We start from the raw sequence: 26,921 nt of genomic DNA, 5'->3' as shown, positions 1-26,921 counted from the left end.
CCATTTCCAGTACAGCTGCGCCCTCGGATATTCCATTTTTTATCTCCCTATCTCCTGGATCTACATAGTGGATTTTTACCAATCTTCAAACCGGAATTTGGGCTGCAACTGTCTCTACCTAAGTCTAACTTGGACACGCACCTTGGGATGTTATGCTCCGAGCATAACAACATCAGGTCAGCACAATTGACCACTTTTTTCCTTTTGTTCTCACCTAATACAGGCTCATGCACTATGTGCGCTTTGTTTCCTTTTTCCCTATAGCGTGATCATTATATGTGGACTCCTCCTTGGAGACCCACAATTTGGACCTGAATAGGTTCTCAACAAAGCAGCAGAATAGTTCCTGAACAGCACTTTGAAGGTTTCCTTCTACCTCTTCGGACACTCACGACTACCCCAGGACATCGGGAAACGCTCCAAAATGGACCATTTTGCACACAGGAAAGAATCCAGAGACCAACTGGTTCAAAAGCTAACTGCAAGTACTCTGTTCAATTTACCCTTGGATGTACCTGTCCCTATCTTCAACGATGAGGATACGGACTCCATGACTGGTCTATTTAAAGATCTGGAAGACTTTTCCAAAATCGAAATGCAACATCACATTGATGTTATTTTCTTAACCATTTACCTGACCGAAAAAATATCCCCAAGGGGCTTACGCATGCCCTTTTCATCTACCTTTAAAGATGATATAACCTTTTCCTCTGATTGGGAGAACTACATGGAGGAATGCACAAGGGGGATGATGAGTAGATTGCTCACCAAAAGACAATGCATGTGCGAAACATTAACATGTAAAATAGAAACGACTATAAAGCTACTCAAACCCTTTTCTTTACACCATGATTTTCATATCATTAATCACAACATTACCAATCGAATTTTCCGACTTGAGCAAGACCTTATTGAGAGAAAAGCCATCAAACTAAACCGAGATAGATTAGACTATCTATCAAACCAGATTAGAACCTGGAATAAACCAATACCACAACACCACCTTAAACGAGTTGACACCCCAAAAAACACCCAACAACGGCTATTGCCAATACATTCATCAAAAACAAATGAAGACCACAGAATGGCACACAACAAATCAAATAGACTTTTCTTAAACAGCAAATACATCAAAGCAAACAAAACGGTAAAACAGGTAATGAACGTTACTAATTTAGAAACACAAAAAATAAATACAAATTCCACCCCCATCCAAAAATCGAACACAATAAGGGAACAGGCAGCCATATCCTCACCAATTGACTCCCTAGACCTATCCATTTTTACAATACACAACACATCGAATGATTTATCCACCAATACAGTTATTAATATGGAATCTGATAACAACATGGAATCCGATAATAGTACACTTGTCAATGAACGAGCATTTGTTCTGGATCTACCTTTATCCCCAAGTACCATGACCACGATTGATAATACAAAAGTTGGTTCCACTATGTCCGTTCCATTTCTAACCCCTGCTATATGTACCGCAATTCCAGAGGAAACAGCCTCTTCCTCTGATGTAGAAAATATTGCTTCATTAGGAAATGCTTCTTCCTCTTTTTTAGAAATTACCCCAGTCTCCAATCCCCTACAATTGACCATAAACGATTTTTTCCGCCCAAAAAAACGAAAAAACGTTATAGAGGAACCCGGGGAGGCAAAAAGAAAAAGAGAATACCACTAACTTCCCCGATACCATATATGTCCATTTTTAACCTCTCTGACCACATTTTAAATACAACAGAAATATCTCTTCTTAACAAAGGCCTCTCTTTCTGTCCAACCACTGGAACAAATGGTTTTAATTTATTTATTGACCTACACCGTTTCACTAGAAAGCTCACTCTCCAAAGACACTTCCAACTGACAACCCATAAAGCTGATAACACCAAAAATAACGTCGACACAGTTATTGAGGTGGATTCACAGAATGAAACACCGGTAATTTTTAAACATACTAATCTAAAACCCCCATCGAAATTTTATCCCATAGCCAACCAGGGTAATTTCATCAACACCTTTCATCACTTAGTTTGTAGAGATTTGGAAAATCTCGAACAACACAAATTTCCGTATAAAAATAACCTCACCTCGAATGAAAAACGAGCCCTGAAAAACCTCAAAGAAAACAATTTAATTGTAATAAGATCTGCTGACAAAGGTGGAGGGACAGTGATCCAGAACACACTTGACTATTATTCTGAAGCACTAAAAATCCTATCTGACACTAATTATTATAACAACCTTGACTTTAACCCCATTGAAGACATTACTAAACGTCTAAAAGTGTTGATAGACCAAGCATTCACAGATAAAATCCTAAACAAAAATGAAAAGAACTACCTCACACCTAAAAATATCAATCTACCATTCTACTATCACCTACCCAAAATCCACAAAGACCCCAAAAATCCCCCAGGCAGACCAATTATTTCTGGAATGCAATCACCCACCTGTCACTTGTCCCACTACCTAGACCTGTGCTTTCAAAAATATGTAGTAACTTTACCAAGTTATCTAAAAGACTCTACTCAGCTTATTAGTGAACTCCGCCTGATACCCTCTAAAAACAATTTACTCATCACCCTAGATGTAAGTGCTCTGTACAGCAACATTGAACACTCTCTAGGTCTCAAAAACCTTAGAAACACCCTGGAAAGGGACATTGACCTTCAACCACCTCAAATCCATTTTTTCTGTAAAAGTATGGAATTCATCCTTAAAAACAACGTATTCTCCTTTGACGAAACTATATATCACCAGGTGAAGGGCACGGCAATGGGTACTAGGGTAGCACCAAGCTACGCCAACATTTTTATGGGCGCTTTCGAAGATCATTTTATTTGGAAACACCCCTGGGCAATGGATCACATTTTATTATACAAAAGATACATAGACGACCTCTTTATCATATGGAATGGTGACCAAACAAGTGCCAAAAATTTTTGTCACTCCCTTAACGATAATAATTGGGGTATCACATTCACATCCAACATACAAGAAAAAGAGATAGATTTTCTAGATTTATCAATAATTGCATCAGGGAATAATTTCATCACACGTACCCATTTTAAAAAAGTGGATACTAATAGCTACCTGAATTTTAACAGTGGACACCACCCAAAATGGCTCAAGAACATCCCTTATAGCCAATACAAGAGAATAAGAAAAAACTGTACACTTAAAACAGATTTCAAGAAACAGAGTCGAATATTATACAAACGCTTTAAGGAGAAAGGCTATCCAAAGACACTTTTAACTGATGCCTATAAAAAAACTGAAATTCTCAACCAGGAGGACTGTCTTCCACAACCATCTACTAGTGACCAAATAACCACACAAGAACATAGCAAAACAACTATGAACTTTGGTTTTAACTTCATTACACAATACAATACATCATACAAAAGAATAGGAGACATTCTCAACAAACACTGGCATGTACTCCAAACTGATCCCTTTCTTCAGAAAATTCTACCAGCAAAAGCTATAACTACTTTCAGAAGAGCGAGAACTATTAAAAACATCCTAGCCCCAAGTAGAGTGAACCTCTCAGGAATAAAAGACAATTCTAAACGGAAAATACAACAACAGAATCAATCATCTGAAATAGGCAGCTTTAAATGCGGAACAACTAGGTGCCTGTGCTGTCAATCGATTACTGATAAAACACACACTTTCCGGTCTCAACAAACAGGAAAAGTATTTAACATCAATGAAAACTTAAACTGTCAGTCAAAATTCGTGATTTATCTCATAAACTGTAAATGTGGAGTTCAATACGTGGGAAGAACAATCCAACCCTTACATTGTCGATTAAACAAACATAGATCCAACTGCAAAAAGAAAGTTTTACTCCACAGTATATCCAGACATTGCACACTAGCACATGATAGTGATTTTAACTGCTTCACCATCACCCCGATCGATCACATTAAGGAAAACCAAAGAGACCGTTATAATATTCTTTGCAGAAGAGAAATCTTCTGGATGTATAAACTCAAGACGTTAAAACCAACAGGTCTCAATGAAGTAACAGAGACCATTATGTAACTCCGTTTTCACAACCCTAAGAGCAACATATATAGGAATCATCCTATATATATATATACAAACGAATATACCAACATTTGTGCGCTATAATACAGGCAATTCTCTCACCCGTGGCTGCTGTGTATTCTTGTTCCGATCAATCTTCCTCGAACCGCACGGCTCCCTTCTCTGAGTCGGCAGCAGCGCTCTCTGCATGAATGACTCATACCCAGGAGCGTCAAATCACCATGACAACGATACACACCACTGACAGCTCTGAAAGAACGATACTCTAAAATATAAGCACCAAACATTTGAAGTACATATAAACAAAAAATAAACACCCCCATTGAATAAATACACATTTCAAAGATGCTCCATCTCTAATAGGCTTTTGTATATATTTCTACATATATTTCTACATGTTTCTAAATCATTTTTTCCATGATTATATATGAGATGCTTATTCTATCTTTTTGCACTAATTTTGAATATTAATGTAAAACGGGTCTGCTCTCTGATAGGGAACAACTTACACACTTCATTACCGCACTTTGCTAATATGACTCATACCTAGGAGCGTCATATCACCAGGACGATGATACACACCACTGACAGTTTGGAATAAACGATGTTTTAAATTGAAAATACAAAACAATAATAAAAAACTTCATACTACAACTAACGAATAAACACACTGCGGAGACATTCCACTTGAAATGCATCTATGATCTTTTTATACATACTTTTATACATATTGTCATTAATGTTTTTTAATCATTGTTTTATTTAATATTATTATTTTTATATTATTATCATTCTGTAAAAAAATGCTTATTCATATTTTTGAACCTACGATCCTTGTTTTGTATCTTTGTCTATACCTTTAATATGAATGAAAAACTGTTTTGTTTCTAAATGAATAATTTTTATTTTTATACCTCACTGCCGTACCTTGCTTACACAATTGACCTTTGACCTTTGACCTGTAACTTAACCCGGTACTGATTCCTAGGCCAGCTATAAATGCACAGTCATCATGAATAGACCTAACACTTGTACCTAACCTGACGAAGAGGCCGGTACGGCCTTGAAACACATTGTTGTTGTTGTTGTACAAATAAAAGCCATTTCCAGTACAGCTGCGCCCTCGGATATTCCATTTTTTATCTCCCTATCTCCTGTCTTACAAGCAGATACATTTACATTTAGAAAAATGCTAATTTTTGCAATTTTTTACCAAATTTTGGTGTTTTTCACTGGTAAATATTGAATTTATCGACCACATTTTTCCACTATCATAAAGTCCAATGTGTCACGAGAAAACAATCTCAGAATCGCTTTGATAGGTAAAAGCGTTCCGGAGTTATTACCACATAAAGTGAAATATGTCAGATTTGAAAAAATGGGTCTGGTCCTGAAGGCCAAAATGAGCTTGGTCCTGAAGGGGTTAAAGTATTTCTGTATACAATTTTCTGAAAACAATAAAAATTTAGATGATGGCTTTTGCAATATAGTGATTCTTCTTCTTTCTTTAATTGATAAAGGTGGATTACCTGGAATACCGGGAACACTAGGGATGATCACGGAAGAACCGAGTGAGTGTTCTAAACAAAGAAATCAATATTATCAAAAGTAAAGTAATCCTATATATGAAGAATAAACCAGATAGAATTAAAATAATCTATCATCATATTTTGTGTTTATTAAATATAGATGGATTGTATGGAATACCAGGAACTGGAGGGATAATTCAGAATGAATTGAGTGAGTGTCTAATTCAATAAGATCTATATTTTTGGTATTTATGTATACATTTTTCAGAAAACAATTACAATTTAGATGATGGCTTTTGCAATATAGTGATTCTTCTTCTTTATTTAATTGATAAAGGTGGATTACCTGGAATACCGGGAACACCAGGGATGATCACGGAAGAACCGAGTGAGTGTTATAAAGAAAGAAATCAATATTATCAGAGTAAAGTAATCCTATATATGAAGAACAAACCAGATAGAATTAAAATAAACAATAAACGTATGTTTGTATTTATTAATTATAGATGGATTGTATGGAATACCGGGAACTGGAGGGATAATTCAGAAAGAATTGGGTGAGTGTCTTTTTCAATAAGATCTCTATTTTTGGTATTTATATATACAATTTTCTGAAAACAACTATTAAAATTTAGATGATGGCTTTTGCAATATAGTAATTCTTCTTCTTTATTTAATTGATAAAGGTGGATTACCTGGAATACCGGGAACACCAGGGATGATCACGGAAGAACCGAGTGAGTTTTATAAAGAAAGAAATCAATATTATCAGAGTAAAGTAATCCTATATATGAAGAACAAACCAGATAGAATTAAAATAAACAATAATCGTATGTTTGTATTTATTAAATATAGATGGATTGTATGGAATACCAGGAACTGGAGGCATGATTCAGAAAGAATTGGGTGAGTGTCTATTTCAATAAGATCTCTATTTTTGGTATTTATGTATACAATTTTCTGAAAACAACTATTAAAATTTAGATGATAGCTTTTGCAATATAGTGATTCTTCTTTCTATAATTGATAAAGGTGGATTACCTGGAATATCGGGAACACTAGGGATGATCACGGAAGAACCAAGTGAGTGTTCTAAACACAGAAATCAATATTATCAAAGAAAGTAATCCTGTATATGAAGAATAAACCAGATAGAATTAAAATAAATAATAATCATATTTTTGTATTTATTTATTATAGATGGATTGTATGGAATACCAGGAACTGGAGGGATAATTCAGAAAGAATTTGGTGAGTGCCTAATTCGGCAAGATCTCTCTTTTTTTGTTTATGGATCTACTTTTCTGATAACAACAATGAAAATGTATTCTTTACCATTAACTGATAGGTATAGGTGGATTACCTGGAATACCGGGAACACCAGGGATGATCACGGAAGAACCGAGTGAGTGTTATAAAGAAAGAAATCAATATTATCAGAGTAAAGTAAACCTATATATGAAGAACAAATCAGATAGAATTAAAATAAACTATCATCATATTTTGTGTTTATTAAATATAGATGGAATGTATGGAATACCAGGAACTGGAGGGATAATTCAGAATCAATTGAGTGAGTGTCTAATTCAATAAGATCTATATTTTTTGTATTTATGTATACAATTTTCTGAAAACAATTAAAATTTAGATGATGGCTTTTGCAATATAGTGATTCTTCTTTATTTAATTGATAAAGGTGGATTACCTGGAATACCGGGAACACTAGGGATGATCACGGAAGAACCGAGTGAGTGTTCTAAACAAAGAAATCAATATTATCAAAAGTAAAGTAATCCTTTATATGAAGAATAAACCAGATAGAATTAAAATAAACAATAATCATATGTTTGTATTTATTAAATATAGATGGATTGTATGGAATACCAGGAACTGGAGGGATAATTCAGAAAGAATTGGGTGAGTGCCTAATTCAGTAAGATCTCTCTTTTTGGTATTTATGTATACAATTTTCTGAAAACAACAATTAAAATTTAGATGATGGCTTTTGCAATATAGTGATTCTTCTTCTTTATTTAATTGATAAAGGTGGATTACCTGGAATACCGGGAACACCAGGGATGATCACGGAAGAACCAAGTGAGTGTTCTAAACAAAGAAATCAATATAATCAAAGAAAGTTATCCTATATATGAAGAATAAACCAGATAGATTTAAAATAAATAATAATCATATTTTGTGTTTATTAATTATAGATGGAATGTATGGAATACCAGGAACTGGAGGGATAATTCAGAAAGAATTGGGTGAGTGTCTAATTCAGTAAGATCTCTCATTTTGTTGTTTATGGATCTACTTTTCTGATGACAACAATGACAATTTATTCTTTACCATTAACTGATAGGTATGGGTGGATTACCTGGAATACCGGGAACACCAGGGATGATCACGGAAGAACCGAGTGAGTGTTTTAAACAAAGAAATCAATATTATCAGAGTAAAGTAATCCTATATATGAAGAACAAACCAGATAGAATTAAAATAATCTATCATCATATTTTGTGTTTATTAAATATAGATGGATTGTATGGAATACCAGGAACTGGAGGGATAATTCAGAATGAATTGAGTGAGTGTCTAATTCAATAAGATCTATATTTTTGGTATTTATATATACATTTTTCAGAAAACAATTACAATTTAGATGATGGCTTTTGCAATATAGTGATTCTTCTTCTTTATTTAATTGATAAAGGTGGATTACCTGGAATACCGGGAACACTAGGGATGATCACGGAAGAACCAAGTGAGTGTTCTAATTTGCAGAAATCAATATAATCAAAGTAGTAATCCTATATATGAAGAATAAACCAGATAGAATTAAAGAAACAATAATCATATTTTTGGATTTGTTAACCAGTTCAGGATCGCGCTATTTTGAGCCTTCAGGACCAGACACCGTTTAGCCCTTTTTAGCACGTGTTAGTTAAATGGCTATACGTTTCTTATTTGTTGGGCTAACGACGTGATTTTTGAGATTTTTTTTCCGTAGACAATGCAGGTTTCTTTTTTTTTTTTAATCATATTTTTGTATTTAATAAATATAGATGGAATGTATGGAATACCAGGAACTGGAGGGACAATTCAGAAAGAATTGGGTGAGTGTCTAATTCAGTAAGATCTCTGTTTTTGTTGTTTATGGATCTACTTTTCTGATAACAACAATTAAAATGTATTCTTTACCATTAACTGATACGTATAGGTGGATTACCAGGAACTGGAGGGATAATTCAGAAAGAATTGAGTGAGTGTCTATTTCAATAAGATCTATATTTAAAGTATTTATGTATACAATTTTCTAAAAACAATTAAAATTTAGATGATGGCTTTTGCAATATAGTGATTCTTCTTTCTATAATTGATAAAGGTGGATTACCTGGAATACCGGGAACACCAGGGATGATCACGGAAGAACCGAGTGAGTGTTCTAAACACAGAAATCAATGTTATCAAAGAAAGTAATCCTATATATGAAGAATAAACCAGAGAGAATTAAAATAAATAATAATCATATTTTTGTATTTATTAATTATAGATGGATTGTATGGAATACCAGGAACTGGAGGGATAATTCAGAAAGAATTTGGTGAGTGTCTAATTCAGTAAGATCTCTCGTTTTGTTGTTTATGGATCTACTTTTCTGATAACAACAATGAAAATGTATTCTTTACCATTAACTGATACGTATAGGTGGATTACCTGGAATACCGGGAACACCAGGGATGATCACGGAAGAACCGAGTGAGTGTTTTAAACAAAGAAATAAATATTATCAGAGTAAAGTTATCCTATATATGAAGAACAAACCAGATAGAATTAAAATAATCTATCATCATATTTTGTGTTTATTAAATATAGATGGAATGTATGGAATACCAGGAACTGGAGGGATAATTCAGAATGAATTGAGTGAGTGTCTAATTCAATAAGATCTATATTTTTGGTATTTATGTATACATTTTTCAGAAAACAATTACAATTTAGATGATGGCTTTTGCAATATAGTGATTCTTCTTCTTTATTTAATTGATAAAGGTGGATTACCTGGAATACCGGGAACACTAGGGATGATCACGGAAGAACCAAGTGAGTGTTCTAATTTGCAGAAATCAATATAATCAAAGTAGTAATCCTATATATGAAGAATAAACCAGATAGAATTAAAGAAACAATAATCATATTTTTGGATTTGTTAACCAGTTCAGGATCGCGCTATTTTGAGCCTTCAGGACCAGACACCGTTTAGCCCTTTTTAGCACGTGTTAGTTAAATGGCTATACGTTTCTTATTTGTTGGGCTAACGACGTGATTTTTGAGATTTTTTTTCCGTAGACAATGCAGGTTTCTTTTTTTTTTTTAATCATATTTTTGTATTTAATAAATATAGATGGAATGTATGGAATACCAGGAACTGGAGGGACAATTCAGAAAGAATTGGGTGAGTGTCTTTTTCAATAAGATCTCTATTTTTGGTATTTATATATACAATTTTCTTAAAACAACTATTAAAATTTAGATGATGGCTTTTGCAATATAGTAATTCTTCTTCTTTATTTAATTGATAAAGGTGGATTACCTGGAATACCGGGAACACCAGGGATGATCACGGAAGAACCTAGTGAGTGTTATAAAGAAATAAATCAATATTATCAGAGTAAAGTAATCCTATATATGAAGAACAAACCAGATAGAATTAAAATAAATAATAATCATATGTTTGTATTTATTAATTATAGATGGATTGTATGGAATACCAAGAACTGGAGGGATAATTCAGAAAGAATTGGGTGAGTGTCTAATTCAATAAGATCTCTATTTTTGGTATTTATGTATACAATTTTCTGAAAACAACTATTAAAATTTAGATGATGGCTTTTGCAATATAGTGATTCTTCTTTATTTAATTGATAAAGGTGGATTACCTGGAATACCGGGAACACTAGGGATGATCACGGAAGAACCAAGTGAGTGTTCTAAACACAGAAATCAATATTATCAAAGAAAGTAATCCTATATATGAAGAATAAACCAGATAGAATTAAAATAAATAATAATCATATTTTTGTATTTATTTATTATAGATGGATTGTATGGAATACCAGGAACTGGAGGGATAATTCAGAAAGAATTTGGTGAGTGCCTAATTCGGCAATTATCTCTCTTTTTTTGTTTATGGATCTACTTTTCTGATAACAACAATGAAAATGTATTCTTTACCATTAACTGATACGTATAGGTGGATTACCTGGAATACCGGGAACACCAGGGATGATCACGGAAGAACCGAGTGAGTGTTATAAAGAAAGAAATCAATATTATCAGAGTAAAGTAAACCTATATATGAAGAACAAATCAGATAGAATTAAAATAAACTATCATCATATTTTGTGTTTATTAAATATAGATGGATTGTATGGAATACCAGGAACTGGAGGGATAATTCAGAATCAATTGAGTGAGTGTCTAATTCAATAAGATCTATATTTAAAGTATTTATGTATACAATTTTCTGAAAACAATTAAAATTTAGATGATATCTTTTGCAATATAGTGATTCTTCTTCTTTATATAATTGATAAAGGTGGATTACCTGGAATACCGGGAACACTAGGGATGATCACGGAAGAACCGAGTGAGTGTTATAAAGAAAGATATCAATATTATCAGAGTAAAGTTATCCTATATATGAAGAACAAACCAGATAGAATTAAAATAAACAATAAACGTATGTTTGTATTTATTAAATATAGATGGATTGTATGGAATACCAGGAACTGGAGGGATAATTCAGAAAGAATTGGGTGAGTGTCTTTTTCAATAAGATCTCTATTTTTGGTATTTATATATACAATTTTCTGAAAACAACTATTAAAATTTAGATGATGGCTTTTGCAATATAGTAATTCTTCTTCTTTATTTAATTGATAAAGGTGGATTACCTGGAATACCGGGAACACTAGGGATGATCACGGAAGAACCGAGTGAGTGTTCTAAACAAAGAAATCAATATTATCAAAAGTAAAGTAATCCTTTATATGAAGAATAAACCAGATAGAATTAAAATAAACTATCATCATATGTTTGTATTTATTAAATATAGATGGATTGTATGGAATACCAGGAACTGGAGGGACAATTCAGAAAGAATTGGGTGAGTGCCTAATTCAGTAAGATCTCTCTTTTTGGTATTTATGTATACAATTTTCTGAAAACAACAATTAAAATTTAGATGATGGCTTTTGCAATATAGTGATTCTTCTTCTTTATTTAATTGATAAAGGTGGATTACCTGGAATACCGGGAACACCAGGGATGATCACGGAAGAACCAAGTGAGTGTTCTAAACAAAGAAATCAATATAATCAAAGAAAGTTATCCTATATATGAAGAATAAACCAGATAGATTTAAAATAAATAATAATCATATTTTGTGTTTATTAATTATAGATGGATTGTATGGAATACCAGGAACTGGAGGGATAATTCAGAAAGAATTGGGTGAGTGTCTAATTCAGTAAGATCTCTCATTTTGTTGTTTATGGATCTACTTTTCTGATGACAACAATGACAATTTATTCTTTACCATTAACTGATAGGTATGGGTGGATTACCTGGAATACCGGGAACACCAGGGATGATCACGGAAGAACCGAGTGAGTGTTTTAAACAAAGAAATCAATATTATCAGAGTAAAGTAATCCTATATATGAAGAACAAACCAGATAGAATTAAAATAATCTATCATCATATTTTGTGTTTATTAAATATAGATGGATTGTATGGAATACCAGGAACTGGAGGGATAATTCAGAATGAATTGAGTGAGTGTCTAATTCAATAAGATCTATATTTTTGGTATTTATGTATACATTTTTCAGAAAACAATTACAATTTAGATGATGGCTTTTGCAATATAGTGATTCTTCTTCTTTATTTAATTGATAAAGGTGGATTACCTGGAATACCGGGAACACTAGGGATGATCACGGAAGAACCAAGTGGGTGTTCTAATTTGCAGAAATCAATATAATCAAAGTAGTAATCCTATATATGAAGAATAAACCAGATAGAATTAAAGAAACAATAATCATATTTTTGGATTTGTTAAGCAGTTCAGGATCGCGCTATTTTGAGCCTTCAGGACCAGACACCGTTTAGCCCTTTTTAGCACGTGTTAGTTAAATGGCTATACGTTTCTTATTTGTTGGGCTAACGACGTGATTTTTGAGATTTTTTTTCCGTAGACAATGCAGGTTTCTTTTTTTTTTTTAATCATATTTTTGTATTTAATAAATATAGATGGAATGTATGGAATACCAGGAACTGGAGGGACAATTCAGAAAGAATTGGGTGAGTGTCTAATTCAGTAAGATCTCTCGTTTTGTTGTTTATGGATCTACTTTTCTGATAACAACAATTAAAATGTATTCTTTACCATTAACTGATACGTATAGGTGGATTACCAGGAACTGGAGGGATAATTCAGAAAGAATTGAGTGAGTGTCTAATTCAATAAGATCTATATTTAAAGTATTTATGTATACAATTTTCTGAAAACAATTAAAATTTAGATGATAGCTTTTGCAATATAGTGATTCTTCTTCTTTATATAATTGATAAAGGTGGATTACCTGGAATACCGGGAACACCAGGGATGATCACGGAAGAACCGAGTGAGTGTTATAAAGAAAGAAATCAATATTATCAGAGTAAAGTAATCCTATATATGAAGAACAAACCAGATAGAATTAAAATAAACAATAAACGTATGTTTGTATTTATTAAATATAGATGGATTGTATGGAATACCACGAACTGGAGGGATAATTCAGAAAGAATTGGGTGAGTGTCTTTTTCAATAAGATCTCTATTTTTGGTATTTATGTATACAATTTTCTGAAAACAACTATTAAAATTTAGATGATGGCTTTTGCAATATAGTGATTCTTCTTTATTTAATTGATAAAGGTGGATTACCTGGAATACCGGGAACACTAGGGATGATCACGGAAGAACCAAGTGAGTGTTCTAAACACAGAAATCAATATTATCAAAGAAAGTAATCCTATATATGAAGAATAAACCAGATAGAATTAAAATAAATAATAATCATATGTTTGTATTTATTAAATCTAGATGGATTGTATGGAATACCAGGAACTGGAGGGATAATTCAGAAAGAATTTGGTGAGTGTCTAATTCAGTAAGATCTCTCGTTTTGTTGTTTATGGATCTACTTTTCTGATAACAACAATGAAAATGTATTCTTTACCATTAACTGATACGTATAGGTGGATTACCTGGAATACCGGGAACACCAGGGATGATCACGGAAGAACCGAGTGAGTTTTATAAAGAAAGAAATCAATATTATCAGAGTAAAGTAATCCTATATATGAAGAACAAACCAGATAGAATTAAAATAAACAATAATCGTATGTTTGTATTTATTAAATATAGATGGATTGTATGGAATACCAGGAACTGGAGGGATAATTCAGAAAGAATTGGGTGAGTGTCTATTTCAATAAGATCTCTATTTTTGGTATTTATGTATACAATTTTCTGAAAACAACAATTAAAATTTAGGTGATGGCTTTTGCAATATAGTGATTCTTCTTTCTATAATTGATAAAGGTGGATTACCTGGAATACCGGGAACACTAGGGATGATCACGGAAGAACCAAGTGAGTGTTCTAAACACAGAAATCAATATTATCAAAGAAAGTAATCCTATATATGAAGAATAAACCAGATAGAATTAAAATAAATAATAATCATATTTTTGTATTTATTTATTATAGATGGATTGTATGGAATACCAGGAACTGGAGGGATAATTCAGAAAGAATTTGGTGAGTGCCTAATTCGGCAATTATCTCTCTTTTTTTGTTTATGGATCTACTTTTCTGATAACAACAATGAAAATGTATTCTTTACCATTAACTGATACGTATAGGTGGATTACCTGGAATACCGGGAACACCAGGGATGATCACGGAAGAACCGAGTGAGTGTTATAAAGAAAGAAATCAATATTATCAGAGTAAAGTAATCCTATATATGAAGAACAAACCAGATAGAATTAAAATAAACTATCATCATATTTTGTGTTTATTAAATATAGATGGATTGTATGGAATACCAGGAACTGGAGGGATAATTCAGAATCAATTGAGTGAGTGTCTAATTCAATAAGATCTATATTTAAAGTATTTATGTATACAATTTTCTGAAAACAATTAAAATTTAGATGATAGCTTTTGCAATATAGTGATTCTTCTTCTTTATATAATTGATAAAGGTGGATTACCTGGAATACCGGGAACACCAGGGATGATCACGGAAGAACCGAGTGAGTGTTATAAAGAAAGATATCAATATTATCAGAGTAAAGTTATCCTATATATGAAGAACAAACCAGATAGAATTAAAATAAACAATAAACGTATGTTTGTATTTATTAAATATAGATGGATTGTATGGAATACCAGGAACTGGAGGGATAATTCAGAAAGAATTGGGTGAGTGTCTTTTTCAATAAGATCTCTATTTTTGGTATTTATATATACAATTTTCTGAAAACAACTATTAAAATTTAGATGATGGCTTTTGCAATATAGTGATTCTTCTTCTTTATTTAATTGATAAAGGTGGATTACCTGGAATACCGGGAACACCAGGGATGATCACGGAAGAACCAAGTGAGTGTTCTAAACAAAGAAATCAATATAATCAAAGAAAGTTATCCTATATATGAAGAATAAACCAGATAGATTTAAAATAAATAATAATCATATTTTGTGTTTATTAATTATAGATGGAATGTATGGAATACCAGGAACTGGAGGGATAATTCAGAAAGAATTGGGTGAGTGTCTAATTCAGTAAGATCTCTCATTTTGTTGTTTATGGATCTACTTTTCTGATGACAACAATGACAATTTATTCTTTACCATTAACTGATAGGTATGGGTGGATTACCTGGAATACCGGGAACACCAGGGATGATCACGGAAGAACCGAGTGAGTGTTTTAAACAAAGAAATCAATATTATCAGAGTAAAGTAATCCTATATATGAAGAACAAACCAGATAGAATTAAAATAATCTATCATCATATTTTGTGTTTATTAAATATAGATGGATTGTATGGAATACCAGGAACTGGAGGGATAATTCAGAATGAATTGAGTGAGTGTCTAATTCAATAAGATCTATATTTTTGGTATTTATATATACATTTTTCAGAAAACAATTACAATTTAGATGATGGCTTTTGCAATATAGTGATTCTTCTTCTTTATTTAATTGATAAAGGTGGATTACCTGGAATACCGGGAACACTAGGGATGATCACGGAAGAACCAAGTGAGTGTTCTAATTTGCAGAAATCAATATAATCAAAGTAGTAATCCTATATATGAAGAATAAACCAGATAGAATTAAAGAAACAATAATCATATTTTTGGATTTGTTAACCAGTTCAGGATCGCGCTATTTTGAGCCTTCAGGACCAGACACCGTTTAGCCCTTTTTAGCACGTGTTAGTTAAATGGCTATACGTTTCTTATTTGTTGGGCTAACGACGTGATTTTTGAGATTTTTTTTCCGTAGACAATGCAGGTTTCTTTTTTTTTTTTAATCATATTTTTGTATTTAATAAATATAGATGGAATGTATGGAATACCAGGAACTGGAGGGACAATTCAGAAAGAATTGGGTGAGTGTCTAATTCAGTAAGATCTCTGTTTTTGTTGTTTATGGATCTACTTTTCTGATAACAACAATTAAAATGTATTCTTTACCATTAACTGATACGTATAGGTGGATTACCAGGAACTGGAGGGATAATTCAGAAAGAATTGAGTGAGTGTCTATTTCAATAAGATCTATATTTAAAGTATTTATGTATACAATTTTCTAAAAACAATTAAAATTTAGATGATGGCTTTTGCAATATAGTGATTCTTCTTTCTATAATTGATAAAGGTGGATTACCTGGAATACCGGGAACACCAGGGATGATCACGGAAGAACCGAGTGAGTGTTCTAAACACAGAAATCAATGTTATCAAAGAAAGTAATCCTATATATGAAGAATAAACCAGAGAGAATTAAAATAAATAATAATCATATTTTTGTATTTATTAATTATAGATGGATTGTATGGAATACCAGGAACTGGAGGGATAATTCAGAAAGAATTTGGTGAGTGTCTAATTCAGTAAGATCTCTCGTTTTGTTGTTTATGGATCTACTTTTCTGATAACAACAATGAAAATGTATTCTTTACCATTAACTGATACGTATAGGTGGATTACCTGGAATACCGGGAACACCAGGGATGATCACGGAAGAACCGAGTGAGTGTTTTAAACAAAGAAATAAATATTATCAGAGTAAAGTTATCCTATATATGAAGAACAAACCAGATAGAATTAAAATAATCTATCATCATATTTTGTGTTTATTAAATATAGATGGAATGTATGGAATACCAGGAACTGGAGGGATAATTCAGAATGAATTGAGTGAGTGTCTAATTCAATAAGATCTATATTTTTGGTATTTATGTATACATTTTTCAGAAAACAATTACAATTTAGATGATGGCTTTTGCAATATAGTGATTCTTCTTCTTTATTTAATTGATAAAGGTGGATTACCTGGAATACCGGGAACACTAGGGATGATCACGGAAGAACCAAGTGAGTGTTCTAATTTGCAGAAATCTATATAATCAAAGTAGTAATCCTATATATGAAGAATAAACCAGATAGAATTAAAGAAACAATAATCATATTTTTGGATTTGTTAACCAGTTCAGGATCGCGCTATTTTGAGCCTTCAGGACCAGACACCGTTTAGCCCTTTTTAGCACGTGTTAGTTAAATGGCTATACGTTTCTTATTTGTTGGGCTAACGACGTGATTTTTGAGATTTTTTTTCCGTAGACAATGCAGGTTTCTTTTTTTTTTTTAATCATATTTTTGTATTTAATAAATATAGATGGAATGTATGGAATACCAGGAACTGGAGGGACAATTCAGAAAGAATTGGGTGAGTGTCTTTTTCAATAAGATCTCTATTTTTGGTATTTATATATACAATTTTCTTAAAACAACTATTAAAATTTAGATGATGGCTTTTGCAATATAGTAATTCTTCTTCTTTATTTAATTGATAAAGGTGGATTACCTGGAATACCGGGAACACCAGGGATGATCACGGAAGAACCTAGTGAGTGTTATAAAGAAATAAATCAATATTATCAGAGTAAAGTAATCCTATATATGAAGAACAAACCAGATAGAATTAAAATAAATAATAATCATATGTTTGTATTTATTAATTATAGATGGATTGTATGGAATACCAAGAACTGGAGGGATAATTCAGAAAGAATTGGGTGAGTGTCTATTTCAATAAGATCTCTATTTTTGGTATTTATGTATACAATTTTCTGAAAACAACTATTAAAATTTAGATGATGGCTTTTGCAATATAGTGATTCTTCTTTATTTAATTGATAAAGGTGGATTACCTGGAATACCGGGAACACTAGGGATGATCACGGAAGAACCAAGTGAGTGTTCTAAACACAGAAATCAATATTATCAAAGAAAGTAATCCTATATATGAAGAATAAACCAGATAGAATTAAAATAAATAATAATCATATTTTTGTATTTATTTATTATAGATGGATTGTATGGAATACCAGGAACTGGAGGGATAATTCAGAAAGAATTTGGTGAGTGCCTAATTCGGCAATTATCTCTCTTTTTTTGTTTATGGATCTACTTTTCTGATAACAACAATGAAAATGTATTCTTTACCATTAACTGATACGTATAGGTGGATTACCTGGAATACCGGGAACACCAGGGATGATCACGGAAGAACCGAGTGAGTGTTATAAAGAAAGAAATCAATATTATCAGAGTAAAGTAAACCTATATATGAAGAACAAATCAGATAGAATTAAAATAAACTATCATCATATTTTGTGTTTATTAAATATAGATGGATTGTATGGAATACCAGGAACTGGAGGGATAATTCAGAATCAATTGAGTGAGTGTCTAATTCAATAAGATCTATATTTAAAGTATTTATGTATACAATTTTCTGAAAACAATTAAAATTTAGATGATAGCTTTTGCAATATAGTGATTCTTCTTCTTTATATAATTGATAAAGGTGGATTACCTGGAATACCGGGAACACCAGGGATGATCACGGAAGAACCGAGTGAGTGTTATAAAGAAAGATATCAATATTATCAGAGTAAAGTTATCCTATATATGAAGAACAAACCAGATAGAATTAAAATAAACAATAAACGTATGTTTGTATTTATTAAATATAGATGGATTGTATGGAATACCAGGAACTGGAGGGATAATTCAGAAAGAATTGGGTGAGTGTCTTTTTCAATAAGATCTCTATTTTTGGTATTTATATATACAATTTTCTGAAAACAACTATTAAAATTTAGATGATGGCTTTTGCAATATAGTAATTCTTCTTCTTTATTTAATTGATAAAGGTGGATTACCTGGAATACCGGGAACACTAGGGATGATCACGGAAGAACCGAGTGAGTGTTCTAAACAAAGAAATCAATATTATCAAAAGTAAAGTAATCCTATATATGAAGAATAAACCAGATAGAATTAAAATAAACAATAATCATATGTTTGTATTTATTAAATATAGATGGATTGTATGGAATACCGGGAACTGGAGGGATAATTCAGAAAGAATTGGGTGAGTGCCTAATTCAGTAAGATCTCTCTTTTTGGTATTTATGTATACAATTTTCTGAAAACAACAATTAAAATTTAGATGATGGCTTTTGCAATATAGTGATTCTTCTTCTTTATTTAATTGATAAAGGTGGATTACCTGGAATACCGGGAACACCAGGGATGATCACGGAAGAACCAAGTGAGTGTTCTAAACAAAGAAATCAATATAATCAAAGAAAGTTATCCTATATATGAAGAATAAACCAGAGAGATTTAAAATAAATAATAATCATATTTTGTGTTTATTAATTATAGATGGAATGTATGGAATACCAGGAACTGGAGGGATAATTCAGAAAGAATTTGGTGAGTGTCTAATTCAGTAAGATCTCTCATTTTGTTGTTTATGGATCTACTTTTCTGATAACAACAATGAAAATTTATTCTTTACCATTAACTGATAGGTATAGGTGGATTACCTGGAATACCGGGAACACCAGGGATGATCACGGAAGAACCGAGTGAGTGTTTTAAACAAAGAAATCAATATTATCAGAGTAAAGTAAACCTATATATGAAGAACAAATCAGATAGAATTAAAATAAACTATCATCATATTTTGTGTTTATTAAATATAGATGGAATGTATGGAATACCAGGAACTGGAGGGATAATTCAGAATGAATTGAGTGAGTGTCTAATTCAATAAGATCTATATTTTTGGTATTTATGTATACATTTTTCTGAAAACAATTACAATTTAGATGATGGCTTTTGCAATATAGTGATTCTTCTTCTTTATTTAATTGATAAAGGTGGATTACCTGGAATACCGGGAACACTAGGGGTGATCACGGAAGAACCGAGTGAGTGTTCTAATTTACAGAAATCAATATAATCAAAGTAGTAATCCTATATATGAAGAATAAACCAGATAGAATTAAAGAAACAATAATCATATTTTTGGATTTGTTAACCAGTTCAGGATCGCGCTATTTTGAGCCTTCAGGACCAGACACCGTTTAGCCCTTTTTAGCACGTGTTAGTTAAATGGCTATACGTTTCTTATTTGTTGGGCTAACGACGTGATTTTTGAGATTTTTTTTCCGTAGACAATGCAGGTTTCTTTTTTTTTTTTAATCATATTTTTGTATTTAATAAATATAGATGGATTGTATGGAATACCAGGAACTGGAGGGATAATTCAGAAAGAATTGAGTGAGTGTCTAATTCAGTAAGATCTCTCTTTTTGTTTTTTATGGATATACTTTTCTGATAACAACAATTAAAATGTATTCTTTACCATTAACTGATACGTATAGGTGGATTACCTGGAATACCGGGAACACCAGGGATGATCACGGAAGAACCGAGTGAGTGTTATAAAGAAATAAATCAATATTATCAGAGTAAAGTTATCCTATATATGAAGAACAAACCAGATAGAATTAAAATAAACTATCATCATATTTTGTGTTTATTAAATATAGATGGAATGTATGGAATACCAGGAACTGGAGGGATAATTCAGAATGAATTGAGTGAGTGTCTAATTCAATAAGGTCTATATTTAAAGTATTTATGTATACAATTTTCTAAAAACAATTATAATTTAGATGATAGCTTTTGCAATATAGTGATTCTTCTTTATTTAATTGATAAAGGTGGATTACCTGGAATACCGGGAACACCAGGGATGATCACGGAAGAGCCGAGTGAGTGTACTAAACAAAGAAATCTATATTATCAGAGTAAAGTTATTCTATATATGAAGAATAAACCAGATATAATTAAATGAAACAATAATCATACTTTTGTATTTATTTAATATAGATGGATTGTATGGAATACCGGGAACTGGAGGGATAATTCAGCATGAATTGAGTGGGTGTCTAATTTATAAGATCTCTATATTTGTTTTTTATATATATACACTTTTGTAAAAATAACAAATTAAAATTTCGATGATAGATTTTGCAAAATAGTGATTCTTCTTCTTCCTTAATTGATATAGGTGGATTACCTGGAATACCAGGAACACTAGGGATGATCCCAGAAGAACCAAGTGAGTGTTCTAAACACAGAAATGAATATTATTAAAGTAGGGCAATCCTACGTATATATGAAGAATAAACCAGATAGAATTAAAAGAAACAATAATCATGGTTTCGTATTCATTAAATATAGATGGAATGTATGGAATACCAGGAACTGGACGGATAATTCAGAAAGACATGAGTGAATGTCTAATTTAATAAGATTTATCTTGTTTTGGTTAATGTATCCACTTTTGTGAAAACAACAATTACAATTTAAATAATAGATTTTGTAAAAAAGTTATTCTTGTTCTTTATTTAATTGATAAAGGTGGATTACCTGGAATACCGGGAACACTAGGGATGATCCCGGAAGAACCAAGTGAGTGTTCTAAACACAGAAATCAATGTTACCAAAGTAAAGTAATCCTATATATGAAGAATAAACCAGAGAGATATAAAAGAAACAATAATAATAGTTTTGTATTTATTAAATATAGATGGAATGTATGGAATACCAGGAACTGGAGGGATAATTCAGAATGAATTGGGTGAGTGTCTAATTCAATAAGATCTCTATTTTTGTATTTATGTATACAATTTTCTGAAAACAACAATTAAAATGTAGGTGATAATTTTTGCAATTTAGTGATTCTTGTTCTTTATTTAATTGATAAAGGTGGATTACCTGGAATACCGGGAACACTAGGGATGATTCCGGAAGAACCGAGTGAGTGTTCTAATTCAAAGAAGTCAATATAATCAAAGTAGTAATCCTATATATGAAGAAAGAAATCAGATAGAATCAAAATAAACAATAATCATATTTTTGTATTTATTAAACATAGATGGATATTATGGAATACCAGGAACCGGAGGGATAATTCAGAAAGAACTCAGTGCGTGTCTAATTCAATAAAATCTCCTTTTTTGTTGTTTATGTATATACTTTTCTAAAAAAAAACTATTAAAATGTATGTTTTACCTTTAACTGATATAAGTGGATTACCTGGAATACCGGGAACACTAGGGGTGATTAAAGAAGAACTAAATGAGTGCCTTAAACAAATAAAGTCTATATTATAAAAAAAAGTAATCCCATGTATGATAAAGACCTGAGATAGAATTGAAAGAAACTATGTTCATATTTTTGTAATTATTCAATATATATGGATTGTATGGAATATCTGGAACTGGAGGTATATTTCAGAAAGAATTGAGTCTAACGTAATAAGATCTTTTTTTTTTATGTAAACACTTTTGTGAAAACAACAACTAACATTTAGATGATAGATTTTTCAAAATAGTGATTCATGTCCTTTATTTAATTGATAAAGGTGGATTACCAGGAATACCGGGAACACTAGGGATGATCACGGAAGAACCAAGTGAGTGTTCTAAACCAAGAAATCAATATTATCAGAGTAAAGTAATCCTATATATGAAGAATAAACCAGAGAGAATTAAAAGAAACAATTATCATATTTTTGTATTTATTAAATATATAAGGATTGTATGGAATACCAGGAACTGGAGGGATAATACAGAAAGAATTGGGTGAATCTCTAATTCAATAAGATTTATCTTGTTGTTGTTAATGTTGTCTTGTGAAAACAACAATTTAAATATAGTGACCTCAGTGACCACAAATACGCCTTTACACAATGGTCACTAAGGGGCCTTAGGCTATGCCGCCTGCTTTTCATGGCAGCCTAGTCTAAGTCCTGCACGAGTGTCCCATGAGGGCTGGAGTGGGGGGCTCGGCTGTCTGATGACAGCCGGGGATTTTACTGGAAAGGTAGTGATCAAAGATTACTTAGATCGCGGCCGTTTAACACATTAAATGCTGCAGTCAATAGTGACTGCAGCATTTAACCTTTTTACATATGTTACCCATCGGCGGCCCACAAATGTAATTGTGGGCCTCCGATGGGGTGTCATGGCAGGTCTTCCCTGGGCATATACCCAATAGATTGCCTGTCAGTTTTACACTGACAGACAATAATGCATTGCTATACTAAGTATACCATAGCATTATATCTGCGATCAGAAGATTGCATGGTAAAATCCCCCGGCTAGACTAAAAAAATAAGTAATAAATGATAAATAAAAAATATTAATAAAGATTACAGTTAAAAAAACTAAAACCATTCTTTCTATTAAAAAGTGGTTTTAATTAGTAAAAGGTAAAAGTGTAAAAAGAAATAAAAGAACACATATGTGGTATCGCCGTGACCGTAATGACCCAAACAACAAAGTTAACATGTAATTTAAACTGCATGTTGAATTCCGTTAAAAAAAACTAACCCCAAACCAAGTACCACTGAAAACTACGCCTCATCCTGCATAAAACAAGCCAAAAACAAATAATTTTAGTTCAAAAGGTTTTATTGTGCAAATTTAGTAAAAACATAAAAAACCTATACATATGTGGTATCACCATAATCGACCCATACGATAAAGGTAACTTTTATTTATTTGGTTATTTATTTATTACGGTGAACGTCGTAAATTTAAACCGCATAGAACAATGGCGGAATTGTTTCTTTTTCTATTCCCCCCAAAAAAGGTAATAAAATGTAACCAAAATTATATACAGTGAAGGAAATAAGTATTTGATCCCTTGCTGATTTTGTAAGTTTGCCCACTGTCAAAGTCATGAACAGTCTAGAATTTTTAGGCTAGGTTAATTTTACCAGTGAGTGATAGATTATATTAAAAAAAAACAATTACAACTTAGGTAAAATATTTTTTTAAAAAGTGATGTATGTTTTAACTTTAACTGATATAGTTGGATTTCCTGGAATTCCGGGAACACAAGAAGGGATCCAGGAAGAACTAAGTGAGTGTCTTAAATAAAATCTATATTACAAATCAAAGTAATCCCATGTATGATAAAAAAGCCCATATAGAATTGAAAGAAACGATGTTCATATTTTTGTAATTATTCAATATAGATGGATTGTATGGAATACCAGGAACTGGAGGGATAATTCAGAAAGAATTGAGTGAGTGTCTAATTCAATTAGATCTCTTTTTGTTTTTATATATACACTTTTGTCAAAACAACAATTCAAATTTAGATAATAAATTTTGTAAAAAAGTGATTCATGGAAGAACTGAGTGAGTGTTCTAAACAAATAACATCTATATTAAAAATAGAAAAGTAATCCTATATATGATGAATAGACGAAATCAAATTAAAAGAAAAAATATATTAATATTTAATCAATTTTAGACGGATTGTATGGAATACCAGGAACAGGAGACATTTTTCACAAGGAACTGAGTGTCTAAATCAAATAGAACTTTCTTTTTGTTTTCTAAATATATTTTTGTGAAAATCGGAATTACATTTTAGAAGATACATTATGTAAAAGGTCATTCAATACCATAAGATCTCTCTTTTTTATGTTTATGCAGATATTTTTGTTTAAAAAAAAACAAACAATTTCAATTTAGGTGATAGATTTTGTAAAAAGGTGATTTATGTACTTCATTTGATTAATTTAGTTGGATTACCTGGAATATCTGGAACACCAGGTATGATCAAGGCAGAGCTAGGTGAGTGTTTTAAACAACAAAACAAAAATTATATTTTAAGTTAAATAAAAACAACATAAAATTATGGTAAATATGACCATTTATAGTAAATTTATATTTTCATCTTTAATGTGGATTGTCTGGAATCCCTGGTAGATTCAAAAATTACTGAAAATGTTTTTTAGTTAACAAAAATATCTATTTTCAGTTTTGTTATTTAATATAGTTTTTTTTATATAAAAGAACAATGGTAACAATCTAAAATGTCAAAGATTTAGATCTTTAATGTTGCCTGAATTCTTATAGTTGGATTAGATAAAATACAGGTAAAACCAGGGCTGATCAATGAAAAACTGAGTGAGTGTCTTAAAGAGAACCGTTCACCTGCCCATACATGAGCAGCGGAGTGCAGCATGTAATGGGCAGGGATTCACAAACACTGTCTCACGTAAAATTATTTTTCTAACTTCCTCCGTTATTTACATATCGGTGCCGTTATATTTGGCGCCCGATATGTAAATAAGCCCCTGAACTGTGAATGAAGCGTTTCTATCTAACTAAATGGCAAGGGGGCGTGATGTCTTGTCTCTGTCACTGTCCAATCAGCTACGGACAGTGTCAGGGCGGCTTGCGCTGTGTTCCCTCCCATGAGAACACACACAGACTGAGAGAGTGCTGATAGAGTGCTCTCTGCAGAACCACCAGTCTGTCGGGAGGGAACACAGCGTAAGCCACCCTGCTGTTTTCGTTAATATGGTTACATCGAATACGCGGAATGGAGTATCTTACACAATTAAAAAAAATTATAGTGAGTATATCAGTATAACTGACCTCACAAGGATTAGGATAGGGTTGGTATATTTGCCAAAATGCTGTCTCTTTGTACTTAGGTAGAGACTAGAGAGTGCCAGGTAAAGCAAAATGCTCATCTTGTTAAATGGATGCTACATCCTGGAGATTTTTAATTTAACCTAGGATAACATTAAAATAGTTGTGAATGGGGCTGAGCTACAATTAATTTAGGTAAGACATAGTCACAGAGAGAATGCATAACAATTTAAGAGGATAGTCACCTCTCCTGACGTCTGTTTTAGTAAATACTTGTATTACCCATGAAATAACAATTCTGACGCATCATTTCTTAGAACTCTTTTCTTAAAACTCTCCTAGAAATGAATAAACAAATTGTTAACTGGGTGTTACCATTCCCCTTGTCAATGGGGTGTGTTCCCACACACTGTGACAATTATCACTGACAGTATCAGACAGTTTAGGGACACATCCTATTGACAAGGAGAGTGGTAACATTCAGTTTTCAAATATGCCAGGGCTACACAGAGACAGTTTGTAGCACTACTGATTGATTTCAGGTGAGTGACAGCTGCAGTCCACAAGACAGCTGCAGCTCTATAGTTAAAGTTAATTAGTTGCGTTACAAAAAGTTTCCATGTATATCAGGCTTTATTCACATATTTCCATGAGGAATAACATAGGAACATTACAACACAGAGGTCGCTCCAGATTCGTTATTTAATAGGTAATCCAAGGATTTACTATGACAGACATATCAGGAGAGGTGTCTGTTCTTCTACAAAAAACTGTGACTTACAGGTCACATCTTCTCTGATTAGAGTTGTTCTTGTTCCTTATCTTCTCCATCCAATTATTTTTCTTCTCCACTTCAGACTTTTCTGCCAAGACATTTTTAGTCCCTTACTTCTGTACGCATTACCAGCCTTTGTAACAACACAAATAAATTCAGAACCCAGACCAAACCCTTAAAGTAATCAGGTCCAAGACCAGACCCTTAAGCTAATACAGACCCCAGAATAGACCCCCTTAATTAATTAGACCTTAGACCAGACCCCCTAAATTAATCAGACCTAGATCAGACCTCTAAACTAAACAAAGCCTGCTGGGGTCCCCAGATCAGAACCACTTTATTTATCATGCCCAAGATCAGACAAAA

The sequence above is a fragment of the Rhinoderma darwinii genome, chromosome 10 (genome assembly GCF_050947455.1).
Source record: "Rhinoderma darwinii isolate aRhiDar2 chromosome 10, aRhiDar2.hap1, whole genome shotgun sequence".
Classification (NCBI taxonomy): Eukaryota; Metazoa; Chordata; class Amphibia; order Anura; family Rhinodermatidae; genus Rhinoderma; species Rhinoderma darwinii.
Note: the sequence above shows the minus strand (reverse complement) of the source record.